The 18,835-nt window shown below is 34.1% G+C and overlaps 1 long non-coding RNA gene across 1 annotated transcript in view; it reads left to right on the top strand.

Annotated features, from left to right (window-relative positions):
* Positions 1-207: 207 nt before the first annotated feature.
* LOC130707638 (uncharacterized) overlaps positions 208-18,835 on the top strand; it is a 365,802-nt gene continuing 347,174 nt past the window's right edge. Inside the window, exon 1 of the long non-coding RNA XR_009007617.1 lies at positions 208-250. This is a non-coding gene — a long non-coding RNA (uncharacterized LOC130707638). The remainder of the gene's footprint in view (positions 251-18,835) is intronic.

Here is an 18,835-nt window from a genome sequence, read left to right as displayed (position 1 = left end):
ATTCTCTTATGGACTGAATTGTATCCTCCCAAAATTCATATGTTAAAGCCCTAACCCCCAATGTGACTGTGTTTTGAGATAGGGCCTGTAAGGAGGGATTTAAGGTTAAATGATGTTATAAGGGTGGAGGTCCTAATTCAGTAGGACTGACGAGCTTATAAGACAAGCAAGAGATGACAGAGCTCATTCTCTCTCTCTCTCCACAGAGGAAAGACCATGTGAGGACCCAAAAAAGGAGGCACCATGAAAGGTAAGGAGAGAAGCCTCACCAAAAATCAACCCTGGTAGCTCCTTGCTCTCAGACTTCCAGCCTCCAGAACCATGAGTATAAAAGTTCTGTTGTTTTAGTCACCCAGTCTGTGATATTTTGTTATGGCAGCACAGCAGAATAATATATCCTGTTAGTGAACATTTACTATTGCATTTTGTTTTGTTTGTTTTATATGTTTTACTATTACTATTTTGCTATTATATATTACTATTTACTATTATATTTTATTTTACTAATATACTTACTATTATATTTTATAATATAGTGACTAAATAGTAATTTTATATTTTTTACTGCAATGTTTTACTATTATATTGATGCAATGGGAATTCTTGTCATAAATATTTATGTATATCTAGTAAAATTTTTTCTAGTAAAATTCAATGTGTGGCAATGCTGAGCCAAAAGCTATACATTTTGGGTCAAAAGCTAGGGGAAATTTTTATCAAAAATTTTTGTCCAACTGTGTTTTATACAAGTTTATATGGCCATCAGTTGCATATGAGAGCTCCTTTCATCACAGGCTTGCCCAAACTGCATTTTAACAAAAAAAATGTTTCCTGAAGTAAAAAGTAAAGAGCTCTTTTTCTCCTTTGAATATATATTTCTTTGATTATTTTTAAATTTGATATTCTTTACATATTTATGGGTTAATTTTTATTTCTTCTATACTGGATTGCCATTCATGTTCTTTGCCCATTTTTCTGGGTGTGTATCCTTTTGTATACTAATGATAAAACCGATGAAGCTATGCTCGAAAAAGAGGTCTCCCATTTTCATTTCTTAGTACAGAATTGATGTACGGCATAAGGAAAGAAAATAACTACCTATGTTGCATCTCCATTAGACATTTAAAATATTCATTTATTCATCTATCATTTGATGAATATTGAATGTCTTCTATGTGCCTGGCAATTCTCTATGCCCTAGTATTAGAGAACTGAACAAAATACTGTCTTTACTTTCTGAAATTTATGTTCTCATGAAGAAGTGACAGGAAGCAAGCAATGTGTTGGATGGTGTTAAGAGCATAAAACAGAGTAAAGGGTATAAGAAGGGCTGGGAGTGGGGAGGGTGGTTGCTATTTTACAAAGGTGTGTCAGGGATGGTCTCTAACAAAGTGACTTTTAAGATCTGAAGAAAGTTCAAGAGTGGGCCAAGTAGCTGTCTGGAGGAAAAGCTTTCCCTGAAGTGGGAATTGCAAATGCAGAGACCTTGAAGCCAATGTGTCCTTGTATGATATCAGTTTTAAAAAATTGTATATTGTTGTTAATGTTGGAGAGGGGAAATTTCCCGCTCTTGAGTTCTTGTGGCTGGACTAATAATAACATTGACATAAGGCAGATTAATAGGAGAAAAAGAAAAAAAAAATTTGTGCACATGTAAGTCTCATAGAAATGGGACCTAAGAAGTGGCCAAAGCTGGCAGCTTTTATACTTTTCCACAACGACAATGAATTGGTGAGGAATTGACAGGACAAAGAAACTTAGGTATGGGTGCTTAATTAGTACAGAATCTAAACAGAATTTGGACTTGGAGTACTAAATTAAAGAAGTAACAAAATTTGTTTATATAGTCTTCTCAGTCCAAATTCCCTATCTCTGGTGATAAGGGTGTCCTTCCACTCCAAATACAGAGCATGCACCTTTCACATCAGAGATTCGTTTCCTGCTTTCAGGGAGACAGAGAGGAGGATCAAAGTGTCCCTCTTGCATTAGCTGGTTCTTAAGTAAGTTTAATTCAAAATAATCAATATGCCACTGAGGGAGAAAAGACAGTCTCTTCAGCAAGTGGTGTTGGGAAAGCTGGACAGTGCATGTAAGTCAATGAAGTTAGAACACACTTTCACACCAAACCCAAAAATAAACTCAAAATGGTTTAAAGACTTAAATATAAGACATGACACCATAAAACTCCTAGAAGAGAACATAGGCAAAACATTCTCTGACATAAATTGTACCAATGTTTTCTTAGGTCTCCTAAGGCAATAGAAATAAAACCAAAAATAAACAAGTGAGACCTAATCAAGCTTATAATCTTTTGCACAACAAAGGAAACTATAAATAAAATGAAAAGACAACCTACACACTAGGAGAAAATATTTGCAAATGATGAGACTGACAGGGCTTAATTTTCAAAATATACAAACAGCTCATACAACCAATAACAAAAAAACAAACAACCCAATCAAAAAATGGGCAGAAGACCTAAATAGACATTTCTTCAAAGAAGACATACAGATGGCCAGCAGGCACATATAAAGATGCTCAACATCGCTAGTTATTAGAGAAATGCAAATCAAAACTACAATGTGGTGCCACCTCACACTGGTTAGAATGGCCAGCATTTAAAAAGTCTACAGATAACAAATGCTGGAGAGGGTGTGGAGAAAAGGGAACCCTTCTACACTGTTTGTGGGAATGTAAATTGGTGCAGCCACTATGGAGAACAGTATGGAAGTTCCTTAAAAAACTAAAAATAGAGTTACCATATGATCCAGTGATCTCATTCCTGGGCATATATCTAGAGAAAATGATAATTCAAAAAGACATGCACCCCAATGTTCATAAGAGTACTATTTACAATAGCCAGGACATGGAAGCAACCTAAGTGTCCATCGACAGATGAATGGATAAAGAAGATATGGTATATATATACAATGGAATATTACTCAGTCATAGAAAAGAATGAAATAATGCCATTTGAAGCAACATGGATGGACCTAGAGATTATCATATTAAGTGAAGTAAGTCAGACAAAGACAAATACCATATGATATCACTTACATGTGGAATCTAAAATATGACACAAATAGACTTATTTACATACAGAAACAGAGTATTTTCATAGGCATAGAAAATAAACTTATAGTTACCAAAGGGGAAAGTGGGTGTGGGAGGGATAAATTAGGAGTTTGGGATTAGCAGACACAAACTACTATATATAAAATAAACAACAAAGTCCTATTGTGTAGCACAGGAAACTATATTCAATATGCTGTAATAAACCATAATGGAAAAGAATATGAAAAAGAATATATAATTGAATTATTTTGCTGTACACCAGAAACTAACACAACATTGTAAATCAACTATACTTCAATTTAAAAAAATGCCATTGAGGCATATTTTAGGGTGGCCTGCCCTTGGCCCCAACACTCTTATTGTATTTTTAAGAGCCTTCATTCTCTATGAATTTAGTATTAAATAGAAGATGATTCCTCATTTAAGTACTAAAGATGGTTAGGATTAGACTTACTAGTATGTATTCTCTTTGGTTAATTGTTCAACCATTATTTTTGAACTGGGCCATTTCTCAGGTACTTGGGCACATCACTGAACTAACAGATACAATGTTCAATACTTTTTGATTAGGACTATATGTTATTGCTGTGTTGAAATCATGGTGGAAACTATTGCTTGAGTTCGTATAATACTTGAGATATATATGGCAGCATTTCTAAGCATGGGTTCCATGGAATGCTATTTGAGAAATTTTAATATCTTTCCAAGAAAATATTCTTTGTCAAACAGATTTTGGAAATGCTACATATCCTTCCCTTTTCTGAAGAGCTTTCCACGAATGAGTTGCAAATGCAAGGGCCTTGAAGACTCTGTGCTTGTATTAGCTTACTAACAGCTATGTAAAATCCCAAAGAATCACATGTTTCTGATGAATACTTATTGACATGATATGGGAAAACATCTTGTGAAACACTAACTTTAATTATTAGATAAGTACATTGAACTTTATTTTTTTCCTCCTGGAAACCAGACGAGTATTATATCAGAAGATAAACTACCTTCCCAAACCATAGTTTATTATTATAAAATTATCTTTTTTTTAGTAGTTCTGAATTAAACCCAGTTATAAAATAATTTGGAGTAATATAACATCAAGACCCTGTATTTAAGAAGATACTTTATTAGACTGTCTTTTGTGACCCAAAATCTCTGACTTCCATCTGAAGATAAACCACCAATGGAAAATCCTTACTTTGTGTAGGCAGATACACCCTCTTGAGTGGCTTCACTTCTTGGTAAGTATCCTTTTTCTTCCAGTGCCTTGTAAAGCTTTTCAATTTACTCTAAAATGAGGACTCACATACTTCACCTTTCAGTGAGCTAATTGATATTTGTTTCACATTGAATTTTCACTCAGTGGATTATAAAACTAGGGATATTTCAGTCTTAGATTTCTAACAGCCCAGCTCATTGGAAAGGGGAGGAGAAAAAGGTGATACCTCTTTCCTGGACCAGGAGGTTAGATGTCCTTTCTGATGGAAAATATTCAGAAGGCCCAATCTGGTCTGTCTTATTACAGAAGTTAATACCTTGGACCTAAAGCATTCACATACTAAAGCCTTGACCACCTATCGTCTTGTGCATATGATTGTTATTTCACTAGATACCTAGTAATAACCTCATATTTTAAAAGGCAACTGTAAATATGAAGGTGTCATTATTCAATGCTACAATATATTTATTAAATATTTTTATGATTCATAAAATATTTTGATTAGTTTTGGTTTAGTTAGGTACATCTATGATTTTTTTTTCCAGAAAGTGTATGTAAGGAGTATACTTTCTTTTTTTTTTTTAATATTTTATTTATTTGTTTGTTTATTTTTGGCTGCACTGGGTCTTCATTGCTGCGCACGGTCTTTCTCTAGTTGCGGTGAGCGGGGGCTACTCTTCACTGCGGTGTGCAGGCTTCTCATTGTGGTGGCTTCTCTTGTTGTGGAGCACGGGCTGTAGCCGCGTGGGCTTCTGTAGTTGTGGCTAGCAGGCTCTAGAGTGCAGGCTCAGTAGTTGTGGCACACGGGCTTAGTTGCTCCGTGGCATGTGGGATCTTCCCGGACCAGGGCTTGAACCCGTATCCCCTGCATTGGCAGGCAGATTCTTTACCCCTGCGCTACCAGGGAAGCCCAGGAGTATGCTTTCTATACTTCCACAAGTACTTATGTGCCTGAGAGTTTCATTCATTTACTTTCAAATGAGAATAGTACTTGGATGGGTTGATTTTTGAATTGAAAGTTTTTCTCTGTGAAACTCAAATTTAGGATTTTTCTTTATTTTTGAAATTAGAAAAAGAAGGGATATATTTAGTGTGCTTCCTTTTCGTTAATAATGCTTGGCACCAGGAAATGTCTTTTCATCTGAAAAACTGAAGTTCTTCAGGTCATTAAAAATTTATTGTATTATTTCTTTATTTTTTGCATATTTTCACCTCATTTTAAAAATCCCTTTTTAGTATTGGTATAACTATATCTTTTGGGTACAGTTTTCTGTATCAGTTATCTATTAAATTATAGCAAACCACTTCAAAACGTATTTTTATGAGTTTAGTTTTATTAAGATACCACGAAGAGGTTTTAATTTTGTTAGTATGTTCATTCAGTCTAGCTAAACGCAGCTGAATTCATTGTTAAAAAAGAAAACATGTGATGTGCTATTATAAATACTTTTTTGTTATGCCATACAGTTTAAATTGTTGTCTTTTTTAAATCTATCTTTAGAATCAACCCTAACTTGGCTAGCATTTTCACCTTTTGTTGTTGTTGTGTATAAGCTAAGTTAGCTCTCAGGAATCACCCTAGGATTGTCATCAGTATTCCCTGGTCACATCTTGATTCTTGCTGCATTGGTGACCAGTTGTGTGGACACTGACATTGCCTTCCAGTGGGCTTGTGTTTATCAACACTGTGATTATATGCTTTATAATCATATAAAGCATATAATCACAGTGTGATTATATATAAATCATAGGTCCTGCTACCTATGAAACTATTTTCAAACTAGGGCAAAGTATAAAGAACTTGAATAGAAAAAGCTACCAGTAGCTTACTTACATAGTGAGCTTCAATGAAACCTGTTGCTTTCCTTTCAGAGTTACTTAAATAAAAGTAACCATTATGAGACATTGTATATGGTAGGAGCTCAATAGATATTTCCTTCCCTCTCCACTTCCACCCTTTTGCTAGACTGTGCAGATCATGTCATTATTAAGGGGTACGTTTACTAAGTGAGTATGAGAATGGTCCTCATATGATAAAGAAAGGAGTGTCTTTTTCACATATATGTAGGAGAGTTGAAGGAAATAGGACTAGACTGAATACCCAAAGCCATTTCTTTTAGATATATACATATATTTACTGTGTGTGGATAGTTACAAACATTTTACACTAGCATGTATTTATAGTTTGTAGAGCAGGGCTGATATTACAGATAGATGAATAGTTGATTACTACTCAGTGTGATTTGGGGGCAGTGATTTCTTTCAAGTATCTTTACTGGCTTGTACTATAAGGAGTATAGCCTTGAACTGCCTCCTCTTGTATTTTTCATGCTGAACTTAGCTGACTCTTTATTGAGTTTAGTCTTGGGTGTCTTCATATCTTCTGGTTTCCCCCAAATGATCTTTTTAAAATTTTGTTGATAATCTTAAAAATTATATAAACATATTCTGAATCACCTGAGGCAGAAAGAGTCAGAGCAAATATGTGACTTCAAGTTGTTTATCATTCTGTTCTGAAAAATAAGTTTTTGATATAGAATGCTATTTTATCAGTAGGTAAAAAATTTTGACTTAAACCAGACATTATGATATATAATAATTCAATCATTTATTTATTCAGTCATTCAACACTAACCATTGAGTGCTCAGGAGTAATAAAGGCAAGCATTTCTCTTATAGTCTAGTAGGCAGACATTAAACAAATGATTGTTACATATTTAATTATATCTGTCCAAGTGTATTTATAGAAGTCAAGCTCATTGAAATTCACTAACAGATATTAATATTTCAGAAGACAGTTACATGATAAATGCTCATTATAGAATTGTAAATAAGGACTGAATTAATACATTTATCTGTATTTCCTTCTAGGGTATTCATACTTTTAAAATGATAAAACAAGTTGCACGTTTACTTTTGTTTGGTTGAGTATAAGTTTTGCTTATATTCAGCTGCAATTGTACTAAACTTTTGAGGCTGTAAGCTTCTGAATAGGTGTCCGTGATGCTTCACAGCTGTATATAGTAATTAGTAATGTAAGGCAAGACCTTAGATGAAAGTGATAATGGTAATGTTTTATTTCTCTAAAAAAATGTGAATGCTAAGGAATGTAATCAATTTAGAAGATGATGTTTTAGTTGGAAAATTGATGACTACATGATAATAAATAGTTAAAAGGAGATATGAATAATCTTGCCATAATGGAAGCATAGATAAAAATATTCCTTTTTTATGAATAAAAATAATTTTACCCCATAATATATATTTTTAAATCTCCACAGGAAATGAATCATTTAAATAGAAGATAGGAGAAACTTAGATAATGGTGTTTTCCAGTTGTAAGCATGTATGTCAGTGGGCAAAATGGGTTGCTTCAATAAAAATATTTATATCATGTCATCACCATTCATAGTCAATGTGTATGTGACTTCAAAAATTACAAAAAAAACCTTAATGTATATATATATATTTTTTTGCCAGAATGATGTCAAATTATCAGCTTGACATTTTAAATAACTAAATCAATAAGGTTTTTGAATGGATCCAGTAAACTGCTCTTACAGATTCAGATATATACAAACCAGGTTTAAGTTGATATCTCTAAGAGGGGTGGGATGGGGAGGGTGGAAGGGAGATGCAAGAGGGAGGGGATATGGGAATATAAGTATACGTATAGCTGATTCACTTTGTTACACAGCAGAAACTAACACAACAATGTAAAGTAATTATACTCCAATAAAGATGTTAAAAAAAATTTAACCCCCCCAAAAAAATAATATCTCTAGGGATTAGTGAATGTCTCTCTTCCACCCTAGCAGTTTTAATATAGAAACTTATCCCAAAGAGTGAGTATAATTCTACCTCCTGCATGTGGCTGGAGGCTAGCAATACATCCTTCAGGAACTGCAGGAAACCTCCTTGCTTTCTTCTGAAATGATTCCCTTGACACACATTCAAATAGGACTTGAGAAAATAATCTCCAACATTAGTGGAGGTCAATTATGTAACCACTGCTAAGACAATTACATCATATTCTTCAAGAAAGTTGCAAGAAGCTGCAGTTGAAAGAAGTGTGTGTGTTTGTGTGTGTGTGTGTGTGTGAGAGAGAGAGAGACAGAGACAGAGAGACATAGAGAGAAATTCTGCTGCTGCTGGTATTTTGCTGTTTATCTTTGGTAATAAAAGATTAAATCTTATTGCTGAGCTGCTTGCCACGTGGTGTCTACTTTTGGTGCTCCCTTCCGTACTCCTTGCCATGACCCTTCTCCAATTATGCGTCAGGAAAAAGAACTGCTTCCTGTCATTGTTTAAAATGGACTCAGCCTCAGAAATTCTGTCTGAAAGTTTACTCTATTCCCTCATTGGGAAAGCAGTTTTTAAAGCACAAGATTTTTTTAAATGGAGTTTTTAATGTTAAAACAAAGGGAAACACAACTTTGGAAATGTGTTCCTAATGAATTATTATTTCTTAAGGGGGAAAGTTTTTCAAAATGAGTTTTATATTTTTAAGAGGAAATTATGTTTTTTCCTCTAGTGTATTTATAAAATAAATGAATAAACCCGAAGGGTTTCATTTTGATTGTTGTTCTTCTGTTAACGTTGCAGCTTTTGTTGCACATTTTTAGCAAGTTTCATAAAAAAAAATTTTTGGAAAATTTGGTTATTTGTATAAGGCTTAACATATCACGCTTTTCTAACAGAATATTTAACTTTTTGCCAAATGCACACTTCATAAATTACTAATTTATCTTGGGTTAAGTACAAGTAATAAGCTTGGGGTAGCATATAAATTAACATAGCTTCTAGAGCTGGGGACAAGTTCAACTGTTAATGTATGTCTCTCCTTCCTTCATTTCACAGTATAATTGCCTTCCATGGTGGATTATTTTCTATAGAAACCTGTCAAAATAATTGTTTCCCTTTTCCCCCATGCCACAATGTTTTTTCTTGGCAATGAATTTTTAACTTATTTTCGTTTTTTATTGTGAGGTATTTATTACATATGAAAGTAAAACTATATACTAAAACAAATAATAAAGTGATTACTACTGTAAACTATTCAGGTTATGAAACCAAACATCACCAATATGATTAAAGCTACTCCTCCTCATCCTGTAATCTCATTACTCCCCACCAGAGGTAAGCTTCTTTTTCGTGAAACACTCTGTCACTTGGTTTAGGGCCTTTTCACTTGATTTTGTCTTACCCTTGCTTTTTCTAAATCTTTGCTGGTTTCTTCTCCATTTCCAGCTGTTGTATCTTTACTGGCATAAACAAGCATAGCCACTAGTATCTTATATGAAACTGTTTCTCTAGCAAATACTTATTTATCCATCTATATCATTAAAGAAAATCAAAATCATTTTACTCTCATATGACAGTGAAAAAAGTATATATTTATTTCTTGACTCAGGGCCCCATCAACTCTGTTGCTTTCTATCATAATATAATCTGGGAATAACTTGATAGTGATGACATCCCAGAGAATATTTGATGATGTTATGCTAATTAGACCTTTCTTTGGTTATCCTATTACTGCATAACAAATTACCCATTACGTAGCAGCTTAAAACAATCATTTTAATTGTGTTCACAGTTTTGGAGATAAGGAATTTGGGAAGGGCCAGAACACGTGATGGTTGCATTCATATTTTGGTTGGGGATTTAGTCATTTGAAAGCCTGTCTAGGCTGGACATCCAAGATGGTTCAGTCACATGGCTGGCCTTGACATTGGCTATCAGCTGGGAACTCAGCTGGAGCTATAGACCAAACACCTCACACGACTTTTTCATGTGACTTGGACTTCTTACAGCATGGCTACTGGGTTTTGAGAGGGAGTGTCCAAGAGGCAGTGACAAAGAATGAACATTTCAAAGGTTCAAGGCAGAGAGTCTCCAAGTCTTTTGACTTAGCCCTGCAAGTCCTGTGGCATCACTTCTATTGCCAGTCAGTCACTAAGGCCAGCCAGATTCAAGGGGAAGGGAATTCAATTTTACATCTCAATGGGAGGAATGTCAAAGCATTTGTAGTTGTCTTTATCCCACCACAGACCTGGTGAGTTTAAAGAACTAAGGACCCTATTTGCCTTAATAAGAAACATGAATTCTAGAGGGTAGATTTTATATCTTATTAAAGCTCAGGAGCCTGTCACATGGGTGAAATTTCTAATGTTCATTTATTTGGGTCATGTTAAGACATCACTTCTAAAGTGAGAAAAAATTGTTGCACTTTACCTTGCCTGCTATAAAGACAGAGACACAGTAGTAGGTAGGTCTCATAAGATCTGGATGACAACATATAACAACTTGTGGTGAGCTGCACTGACCCAAGTTCTAGATCTACCATACAGCTCCTAGCCTAAAGTGAGAATAGAGCAAGACCACCTGTAGCACAAATCCCCCTGCTACTTGGGTCTAGGACCTAGTATTGGGAGGATGTATGGCAGACAGAGATGTATCTGTCAAGTGACTTAGAGAAAGCACAATACAATCTCTAAGGTTTTTAGAGAAAGGCCATGCCCTTCTTCACTGTCAAATATTCTTCCATGGGCCATGGAAGACAACTCAACAGCTGACCATGGTACTCTAAGCCTGGACTGCCTGAACTAGTTATTATGTGATTTAATGAAATATGTAATTGGAGGGGCACAATAGAATTAGATTGTGAAATGGAAATAATATGTATAAGGCTGAGGCCAAGTAGATATTAATAAACACAAGGCATTAGTAAACAATATAAGCTGCTGGCTCAGAATCCAATCATAACTGCTTCTAAAACCTCTCCCTCGACTCCTGTTTCTTTTTTTCTTTTCTACCTACCTGCCTGTTGTTACTATATATAAAAAAATAACTTTTACTTTATAACAAACTAACTTTTAAAAAATAATATTAAAATAAATTCAATCTTATTAATTCTAATCATTTCTCTCAACAGTTATGCAGACATATACATAATAATGACAGTCTTTTAAAGTGCTTTTCAAAACCATATAATTTGTTTCTTTTACTTTCTTACTGTACTAATATTTAAGTTAGATTTAACCAAAGTGGTATTAGTAAGTATGTAATATAATCTATTTCTTCTGATATCAATAGAGCTATGCAAGTTTCCATGTTTTCCTTTTGTGTCTAATTTGTATTGCACATCTTTAAAAATCCTTTTTTTTTAATAATCCAATTTTTGGATGCAAAGTTCTATGTGTGTTCATTAAGTCAAAGTTATTAATGATAATGTTTTAGTATTCTATATCTTTACTCATTTTTATCTGCTTGATATCGCTGATAAAACATTTATTTGAAAATTTATAAATTTTTATACTATAAAATTTGAATGTACATGCCCTGTTTTATCAAATTCTCTTGAACATGGACAGGACCAGTGAATATGATGGGCTAATACTCCTGTGATTAAGTTACTAATCAGTTAACTTTGAATTAATCAAAGAGGAGATTGTTCTGTGTGGGCCTGATCTAATCAGATGAGCCCTTTAAAAGAAGTTGAAGCATCAGAGAGATGCTATTCTGATGGTCTTGAAGGTACAGTTTATAACTTCTACAACTGCAGGGAAATGACTCCTGCCAGTAACCACATTAGCTTGGAAGAGGGCTCTGAGCCTCAGATGAGACCCTTGCTCCAGCTGTCACTTAGGTTTCAGTCTTATGAGATCTGGAGCAGAGAATCCACTTGAGCCCTATCTGTACTTCTGACATACAGGAACTGTGAAGTAATGAATTTGAATTATTTTAAATTGCTAAGTTTATGGTAATTTGTTATGTAGCAATAGAAATGTAAAACAGCCCCCCATTTTTTAAAACATATTTATGAAGTCTCATATCTTTATCTCTTATCATGTTGTCTACTCTACCACTAGCCTAAAAAGGTAATCATTCTAATATATTTATTTTCTATCCTTTTATTATATGTGTATTCTTGAAAAATACATGCTATTTTTATAGGTATGTATTTTTATTTTATAAGCTGTTATGTTATAGGTCTCATTTTTATCTTATAATTTTTACACAGCCATGCTTCTATGAACTATTTAAATTACATTTACATTTAGCCTATTGCTTCTCATAGCATTCCAGTATTCCATGGTTTGCATCCACCATGTTTTTATGTCCATTCCCCAGGAATTGTCCTCCAATTTTCCTCCAGTTTCCCACCATGATAAGCAATGCTGTAGTCATCTTCCCTTTTGGACCTGGGGGCAATTTCTCTAGGATATATGCTCAGGAAATGGAATGCTACTTCTTGGAGTATTTATATACTTAATCTGACTGAGTACTGTCAGATTGCTCTCTATAATAGCTGCACATTCTAAATGACCATCTGTACTACATGAACATTCCCATATTCCTATGATCTCTCCAACAATTTATGTTACCTAGCATTTTAATACTTGTTAATATTATGGGTATGAAGTTATATCACATTGTTTTAATTTGGTTTTCTTTTTTAAAATTGAGTTTAAGCATTTCTTCATATCTGTATTAGTTATTCATGTTATTTCTTCTGTGATTGTAATTTTAATTTTTGAAATTAATCAATATTTATGTTTTCTCCTTCACAGAAGAGTTATTTATCATGCAGTCACATCATGTTGGTGTTTATCTTACTCTTCCAGCATGCTGATATTAGCTGTAACTTTGGGACTGGGTGGTTGTGAATACTTTTACTTTTTCCATTATTATTTATTTTAAGTATGTCTATGAGAATTAATCATGAATATGTTGACATTTACAGGAAAAGCATACGTCTCTTTTTAGTGCTGGGCTTATTTATTATCCTCATAGAACCTCCAATTTCCACACAGATTTTTGCTCACCCAGGTATCCAAAGTTTATTTTATTTTTTAAATTCACGTGAATGGTTAGTGCAATGAATTAATGGCCTCATGAAATACCAGGAAGAATACTCCCATGTCAGAACAGAGTTTACCAAACATGAGGGGACAGTTTTTTTGTGTGTGTGTAGGAATATAGGATTTTACATGAAGAGATACCAAAAGGGGAAATGTAATAGACTGAAAATATCACTGATTCCTGTAGGTCATGACCTTAGAATAATACTAATGAGAAAATGTTAAATGTTCTTACAAATATAAAAATTCCACTTGCTTTTTATGTATCATTATACACTGTTCTCCACCCAGTGCCAATTTAACAAAAAAGCAAAAAGAAATAATAATATTCATAGCTAACCTTTATGTATTTTTTTGGTTTTTGCTCCTTTACTTTATTCAGTGCTTTACTTGCAATATCTCATATAATCCTCAGAAAACTCCTGAGATTTATACTCCTTTTATCACTGTTTTACATATAAGAATCTGGAGGCTTATTGTAACCAAGGGGTCAAAAGCTTAAGTGTTTTACTGTGTAAGTTCTATTATGCTAAGCTGCCTCAACTTAAATTAATGTTCTTGTCATAATGTAAAATATGTAGGGCTGGTTCGAATCTGGGTATGGCTTATTAGAGAGTATGTGTGTGAATGATGCTGATATCTTAGCACTGTTGCTGACACTAGTTCTTTGCTAAGCAGGCTCAAAGTTGGAGTGGCAGTATATGTAGAACTCAATAATATCCAATCAAAATGCATTTTTAAGATTTAGTGATTTGTTGTCTTTTCAGTATTGGTAGCTCTTATTTCCTTCAACCCTTTGACTTTTTGGCAGAGCTACACTTAATATTATAAGGAAAATAGCACTAAAAAAGCAAGTATGCTGCACTATTTTTAGTTCCTGGAGAAACAAAATGCTGACATGGTAAAAAAAAAAAAAAAAAGGCTATATACACACTATTGCTGTTATAACACGGTTTCAAGATTACTAGATGAGAGTGATCATTAAGGCATTGTTTAGAGATTTCTGCTTATGTGACATAAAACATTTGTGTTTTAAGTAATGTGGTGGTTCTGAGTACAAAGAAACCTGAATACTGGAAAACCTATGGTTATTGATATATATATATATCAGACATATATTGAAGTTCTATTTATAATTACTTAAACTTGGGATCCTCATTTGACTCTTCTTTTGGATATGGTTTTCTACCCTAAGGGGAAAAAAAAGAAGCTTAAGTCGTATCATGTTATAGGTCAGACAGTCAATATGATAGACAGAGAAGTTGAGTCAGTAATATCCAAATCCTTCTCCTTCTGACCGAGTTTTGAGAGCAAAAACAAATGAGAAATATGCCCCCACATTCAAAAGGGGGAGCATTAGGAAGAGAGGAGAGGCGCTGTAAAAGTCCAAAGCCCAGAGCGTGGACTAGTGCTGCTAGAGATACAATTACATTCATCTTGTTGGGTATTCACACTTTAGTTTTAATTGAGACAGCAAAAGAGGGATGCATGAAGCTGCAGTATGTCCAGAGGAGCCATGGAAAACATGTAAGTGCATTGATTCTGAGTGGGAGACCTGTGTAAATCTTCCATTCAGGGGTCAGGCATGAAATATTGGGAAGCTTTTGATACTTGACATTACTTCTACTTTCCCCTTTTGTTCATGTGCTCTCTAAATAGGCTTATTTTCCTTTCAAGTGCCTGCTGTTAAGAGGTGCTGATTTGGTTTGAACTATGTGGGAGGGCTAGGACAAAGTGGACCAAATTGAAAGAAAATTATTGAAGTTAACCCAGAGAAACCGTTCTGAGGCAGTTGGAAAAATTTCAGTTGCTTGCCATATGATATACTCCTTGTTGCTTTTAATCCAGATGTTTTGGATACTTGTTGACCTAGGATGCACTTATAAACATTCTGCTTTTACTCAGTGGACCTCTTACCACAAATTATATATACTTAGTATTTGAAATTAGCTTTAGGCAGTTTTGTCACAATGTAGCAGCAGTCATCTACTTTCTCTGCCAAAAATTTATACACAGTTGGCCTTCCCTATCAGACTGCCAACTTTCAATGCTTAGATAATAGTATAAATAAATGGCCATGGCAAACAAAATATGGATGCCTTCTAGCTGAATGTTAAAATAATCATTGTGGTTGGATGATTCTTTTGTTTAAGAAAGAGGCCACCATCACACTGATACCAAAACCTGTCAAAGATATGACAAAAAAGGAAAATTACAGACCAATATCACTGATGAATATAGATGCAAAAATCCTCAACAAAATACTAGCAGACTGACTACAACAATACATTAAAAGGATCATACACCATGATCAAGTGGGATTTATTCTAGGAATGCAAGGATTTTTCAATATCTGTAAATCAATCAATGTGATACCCCACATTAACAAACTGAAGAATAAAAACCATATGATCACTTCAATAGATGCAGAAAAAGCTTTTGATAAAATTCAACAATGATCTATGATAAAAACTCTCCAGAAAGTGGGCATAGGGGGAACATACCTCAACATAATAAGGGCTATATATGACAACTCCACAGCCAACATCATACTCAATGGTGAAAAGCTGAAGGCATTTCCTCTAAGATCAAGAACAAGACACGGATGCCCAATCTTGTCAATTTTATTCAACACAGTTTTGGAAATCCTAGTCACAGCAATCAGAGAAGAAAAAGAAATAAAAGGAATCAAAACTGGAAAAGAAGAAGTAAAACTGTCACTGTTTGCAGATTACATAATGCTATACATAGAAAATACTAAAGACCCTACCAGAAAACTACTAGAGCTCATCATGAATTTGGTAAAGTTGCTGGATACAAAATTAATATATAGAAATCTGTTGTATTTCTAGACACTAACAACAAAATATCAGAAAGAGAATTTAAGAAAACAATCCTAATTACCATTGCATCAAATACTTAGGAATAAACCTACCTAAGGAGGCAAAAGACCCGTACCTGTACTCTGAAAACTATAAGACATTGATGAAAGAAATTGAAGATGAGACAAACAGATGGAAAGACATACCATGTTCTTGGACTGGAAGAATCAATATTGTTAAAATGACCATACTATCCAAGGCAAGCTACAGATTCAATGCAATCCCTATCAAATTACCAATGGCATTTTTTACAAAAAAATTTACAATTTGTATGGAAACACAAAAGACTGAATAGCCAAAGCAATCTTGAGAAAGAAGAATGGAGCTGGAAGAATCAGGCTCCCTGACTTCAGACTATACTACAAAGCTACGGTAATCAAGACGCTATGGTACTGGCACAAAAACAGAAATATAGATCAATGGAACAGGATAGAAAGCCCAGAGATAAACCCATCCACTTACAGTCAGTTAATCTATGACAAAGGAGGCAAGAATATACAATGGAGAAAAGACAGTCTCTTCAGTACGTGGTGCTGGGAAAACTAAACAGCTACATGTAAAAGATTGAAATTAGAACATTCTCTAACACCATATACAAAAATAAACTCAAAATGGATTAAAGACCTAAATGTAACACCAGATACTATAAAACTGCTAGAGGAAAACATAGGCAGAACAGTCTTTGACATAAATCACAGCAATATTTTTTGAATCTGTCTCCTGGAGTAATGGAAATAAAAACAAAAATAAACTAATGGGACCTAATTAAACTCAAAAGCTTTTGCACAGCAAAGGAAACCATAAACAAAATGAAAAGGCAACCTACAGACTGGGAGAAAATATTTGCAAGTGATGCAACTGACAAGGAATTAATTTCCAGAATATACAAACAGCTCATATAGCTTAAAATCGAAAAGAAAAACAACCCAATAAAAAATGGGCAGAATATCTAAATAGACATTTCTCCAAAGAAGACATACAAATGGCCAATAGGCACATGAAAAGATGCTCAATATCGTTAATAATTAGAGAAATGCAAATCAAACTACAATGAGGTATCACCTCACACTGGTCAGAATGACCATCATCTGAAATGTCTACCAATAATGAATGCTGGAGAGAGTGTGGAAGAAAGGAACCCTTCTATGCTGTTGGTGGGAATATAACTTGGTGCAGCCACTATGGAGAACAGTATGGAAGTTCCTTAAAAAAATAAAAATAGAGTTACCATATGATCCAGTGATCTCACTCCTGGGCATATATCTGGGGAAAACTATAATTGAAAAAGATACATGCACCCCAATGTTCATAACAGCATTATTTACACTAGCCAAGACATGGAAGCAACTTAAATGTCCATCGACAGATGAATGGATACAGAAGATGTGGTATATATATATGCAATGGAATATTACTCAGTCAAAAAAGAATGAAATAATACCATTTGCAGCAACATGGATGGGCCTAGAGATTATCACCTTAAGTGAAGTAAGTCAGATAGAGAAAGACAAATATCATGTGACATCAATTACATGTGAAATCTAAAAAAAAAAAAAAATGATTCAAATGAACTTATTTATAATACAGACCCACAGACATAGAAAAACTTATGGATACCAAAGAGGATAGTGAGGAGGTGGGGGGTGGAGAGATAAATTAGGAGTTTGGGATTAACATATACACACTACTATATATAAAATAGATAAACAGCAAGGACCTACCCTATAGCACAGGGAACTATATTCACTATCTTGTAATAACCTGTAATGGAAAAGAATCTGAATGTGTATATATTTATATATATACACATACCTATATATATACATGTATATATATGTGTGTGTGTATAACTGAATCACTTTGCTGTACACCTGATACTAACAGAACATTGTAAATTAACTATACTTCAATAAGAAAAAGTTTAAAAAAAAAGAAGCACTTTGATGGAATTTTTCCCACCTCAACCACAGCTCCTAGTCCAGATAAAAGAGTGTAAATCAAAGGTTGACCACAGTTGTTTTGCATAATCAAGAAAGAAGAATTTGAGTTTCTCCCTGGAGGGACATGATGATGATGAGAAATGTAGGGATGGAAGAAAGAGGAAAATGTAAGACCTAGCAAGGAGGTAATATTAGGCTGGTAGGACATGTCAGTTGATAAATTTCTTGGTAGTGAAAGTCTGGTATGGAAAACATTCTTTGCTTAGTTGGGTTTTTTTGGAAACAAAAGAAGAAAATAGTGTTTATTGTGGGACAAAGAGTTGTAGAAACAGGATGTCATCAAAGGAATCAAGACCAACAATAGAGCCAGGTGAAAACAAAGAAGCATAGAACACATAAGTCTAAAACAAGATGAGAGGTGTTTGAGAGTTGAAGAGGGCTTTAAAATTCCAAAATCTACCTCCATTTTTATGTACGTATGTATGTATCTTTTAGTGAGCTTGTGACTCCAGGGATCAGGAGATTATGTAAACCTTCAGACTGATGACATCCTGAAACTATTAGATAAAATATTAATATCCTTATTTTTACAGAAAGAATCATTTTATGGACCTCGAAAACTTGCTTTGCCTACTCATCACTGCCTTAAGATGAGAAACCAAAATGAGAAAGATGGGTCCTATTTCCAAGTGGTTTTAACAAAAGAGCTAATGGTAGACAAGGTTATAGCTGAAATGAGCTCATTAGATGAATTCTTTTTAGTAATACACTTTGCACACCAATTAATAAAAAATAATTAACCTTTAAATATATCAGGATATTTTCCAGATTTTGAAATATGGACTCCATTTGTTTTTATCC

Source organism: Balaenoptera acutorostrata, chromosome 3 (assembly GCF_949987535.1).
Source record: "Balaenoptera acutorostrata chromosome 3, mBalAcu1.1, whole genome shotgun sequence".
Lineage (NCBI taxonomy): Eukaryota > Metazoa > Chordata > Mammalia > Artiodactyla > Balaenopteridae > Balaenoptera > Balaenoptera acutorostrata.
This window is presented reverse-complemented; position numbering and strand designations above follow the sequence as displayed.